General features: G+C 41.1%; 1 pseudogene; it reads left to right on the top strand.

The window, feature by feature from the left end:
- Positions 1-1,065: 1,065 nt before the first annotated feature.
- On the top strand, positions 1,066-2,515 carry LOC129463059 (zinc finger protein ZPR1-like; annotated as a pseudogene).
- The last annotated feature ends 1,537 nt before the right edge of the window (positions 2,516-4,052 follow it).

Below are 4,052 nucleotides of genomic sequence, written 5' to 3'. Positions count from 1 at the left end.
CTGCTGTGCTCAGCAAGGAATGTTCCTTCTATACCTAGTTATCTGAGAGAAGTTCTATTTAGAGTGTTGAGGGAAAATAGCTAACTTAGAATTCTATACACAGCTAAACTATCATTCAAGAATGAGGATGAAATAAAAAGACATGCCATTTACATTTATGGTTTTTAAAAAACTGTAAGTTATCTATAAATAAATCTAACAAATGACATGAAACTTTTACAAAGAAAGCTCTAAAACCTCATTGAAAGATAGAAAACCTCATTGAAGAAATGATGACATACACCCTGCTTGTGTATGGAAAGACAACAGCTTAACAGTAGCAGCTTTCCTAAATTTATACTATAAATTTAATAAATTCTATTCAAAATCCCTGGAGAATTGTTTTTACTGACCTTGATAAGCAGATCAGAATATCCATCCAGAAAAATAAAGGGGTTAAGAACAGCCAAAACAATTTTTTTTTAAGTGACAGGATCTCGCTGTGTCGCCCAGGCTGGAGTGCAGTGGCACAATCATAGCTCACTACAGCCTCTAACTCCTGGGCCCAAGTGATCCTCCTGTCTCAGCCTCCCAAAGTGTTGGGCTTCCAGGTATGAGCCACGGTGCCAGGCCACAATTTTGAGACAGCATAAAGAGAAAGGATTCACCCTAACAGATAGCAAAACTTATTTTTAGTTAATTTTATAAATGAAGTGAAGAGGGGGTGCAACTTCATTCTTTTGCATATGCCTATCCAGTTATCTCAATATCATTTGTTGAAAAAGAGTCATCTTTCCTCGTTTAATGTCTTGCACCCTCGTTATACTGAGAGTAAATGTGGGGTAAATAAAAGAAAATATACTTAACAAAAATGAACTTATTTCATTAAAATAATAAAATTAAAATTAAATTTATTTAAATTTTTTGTATATACATATATATACACATACACATACATTTACATATATGTATATATATATTTTTCCTTTTGAGACAAGGTCTTGCTCTGTCATTCAGGCTGAAGGCTGAAGTGCAGTGGTTAAATAATTAAATAAGTAATTAAAATATTTTGGATGCAGGGTGGTGATGGCGGCCACCGGGGCTGTGGAAGTGGGGTCCCCAGGGTCAGCCGTTGCCCCCTTGCCCACCCTGGCCTTGCCGCCCACCCTGGCCTTGCCGCCCACCCTGGGTCATCTGTTCCGGCCCATCAGCGCCGAGGACGAGGAGCAGCAGCCCACCCAGATCAAGTCACTGTGCATGAACTTACCGCAATGGCATGACGCGCCTCCTGCTCACCAAGATTCCCTTCTTCAAAGAAATAATCGTGAGCTCCTTTTCCTGCTACCACTGTGGCTGGAACAACATGGAGATCCAATCGGCAGGCAGGATCCAGGACCAGGGAGTGCGCTACACTTTGACCCTCAGGGCTCTGGAGGACATGAACAGAGAAGTGGTGAAGACTGACTCTGCTACCACAAGGATTCCTGAGCTAGATTTTCAGATTCCTGCCTTTCGCCAGAAAGGAGCTCTGAACACTGTTGAAGGATTGATCACCCATGCTATCTCTGGCCTGGAGCAGGACTAGCCTGCACGAAGGGCAAAAAAGATGCCACAGCTGAAAGAGTTGATGAGTTCATTGTCAAACTGAAGGAACTAAAGCAAGCAGCCTCCCCTTTCACTCCGATCATTGATGATCCCTCAGGGAACAGCTTTATGGAAAACCCACATGCTGCTCAGAAAGATGATGCCCTGGTGATCACACACTACAACCGGACCCGACAGCAGGAAGAGATGCTAGGGCCCCAAGCAGAAGCACCAACAGAGAAGCCAGAAGAGGAAGATCTCAGAAATGAAGTGCTCCAGTTTAACACAAACGACCCAGAATGCAATGCCCCCACTCAGACCAACATGAAACTAGTACAAATCCCTCACTTTAAGGAGGGACCAACTGCAAGAACTGCAGGCATCAGACCAATGAGGTGAAATCTGGAGAAGCAGTAGAACCCTTGGGCACCAGGATCACCCTCCACATCACAGGTCCCTCAGATATGACCAGAGACCTCCTCAAGTCTGAGACTTGTAGTGTGGAAATCCCAGAGCTAGGATTTGACTGGGAATGGCCATCCTCGGGGGCAAGTTCACCACACTGGAAAGGCTGCTGAAAGATATCTGGGAACTGGTGACCAGAAACCCTTTCACATTGGGCGACATTTCCAATCCTGGCCAGACGGAGAGACTGCAGGAGTTTAGCCAGAAGAGGGACCAGATCATCGAAGGTAACATGAAGACCCACTTTATTATGGATGATCCAGCAGGAAACAGTTACTTGCAGAATGTGTATGCACCTGAAGATGATCCTGAGATGAAGGTGGAGCATTATAAGTGCACCTTTGACCAAAATGAGGAGCTAGAGCTCAATGACATGAAGACAGAGGGCTATGAGGCAGGCCTGGCTCCACAACAGTAGCAGTGGGTGGGTCAAGGGCCAGCTCTCCAGCGCTGCTCATTCTGCAGGTTATTTATTAGTATTGGAAGAAGGCTGGGAGTGTCTTCCCCACCAGACCTTGCCCATGGTGGGGAGGACATCTTGTCTGAGTCAGAGATCTAGGCACATTTTCTAAACAGCTTGTGATGCAAGCACAAGCCTATTGTGTTACTTGACTTTATTTTGGAGGTTTTGAATTGGCCTGGGAAGAAACCCAGAAATGAACCAGTGTATGTCATTATCACTTTTTTCATATCAAGTCTTTACCCTCCCTCCATATAATGCTCTGTCCTGTAAGGTTGGAACTCTGTAGTTGGAGAAGGTGGAATAAAATTACACCTGGAAAATAAAATAAAATATTCTGGTATCAGCATTTGGCTACATAGATCAATGGGGCAAATTTTCTGAAAAAGTTAGAAACACACATAAGTAGGAACTTAGGATATAAGAGGTGACACTGCAAATCAGCAGGGAAAGGATGACTATTCAATAAATGGCACTATGACTATTGGCTAATATTTTCTAAAGGAAAAATTAGATTCATACCTCACTGCGTGAACAAAAATAAATTTCAGATGTGTTAAGGAAAAGCAGTAAACATTTAGACAGAACTATAGGAAAATATTTCTATGACATCCAAGGAGGGCAGGGTTTCTTAAACAATACAAAACCAAAAATTATCATGGAAAAGTGAGAAGCTGAAGTATATAATTTTTTTAAATTTCTTAATGACAAATGGCACTAACAGCAAAGCAAGAAGACAAACACAGACTTGGAGAAAATAGTTACATCCCACATTTCCAACCAAGGATTACTATCCAAAATATACAACTAGCTCCTACAAATAAGCAAGAAAAAGAGAAACAACTGAACATCAAAAAAGCTTAAGGATGTTAACAAGCAATCGGCAAAAGAGGACATTTAAAGGTCTATAGACGCATGAAAATGTGCTCGCCTTTATTAGTAGTCAAGGAGATGCAAATTAAAACAAATAGATACTATTTCATGCCTATTAGAGTGGGAATTTCTTGAAAAAACTCTGACAATACCAAAAGTTAATGAGAATGGAGAAATGGACACTTACATCCACTGCTAGTGGGCATGTAAAAATGACAGACCCACTGTAGAGAGCGATTTGGCAACATCTGGTAAAGTTAATGCATAACCTATGACCAAAACTTCTGCCACTATATGTCTAGAAGTTCCCAAGAGACACATAGGTCCGAGGAGATATGAACAAAAACACATTCTTTCAGCACTCTGGTAATAGCTTAAAAGTGGAAACAAGCTACCTGACCTTCAGGAACAAAATGGGCAAATCAAATGTGGATTATTCATGCAATGCAATGCTGCACAGCCATTAAAATGAGTGAACTAGATCCTTATCACCTACATGGATACATCTAAAATGTGTAATGATAAACTAGAAAGATGCAACATAAATATTTATACAATATAATTTACATAAAATGTAAAGTACATGAAACGATAGCATATATAATTTACTAATATGTTAAAGATACTCAGATCTTCCTGGTTATGGTTCACATATATGAAGGGGGGAGAGAGAGGCCTCCTAAACCAGGTG

The sequence above is a fragment of the Symphalangus syndactylus genome, chromosome 2 (assembly GCF_028878055.3).
Source record: "Symphalangus syndactylus isolate Jambi chromosome 2, NHGRI_mSymSyn1-v2.1_pri, whole genome shotgun sequence".
NCBI lineage: Eukaryota > Metazoa > Chordata > Mammalia > Primates > Hylobatidae > Symphalangus > Symphalangus syndactylus.
The sequence above is the reverse complement of the archived record's forward strand: the minus strand, read 5'-3'. Positions and strand labels throughout refer to the sequence as shown.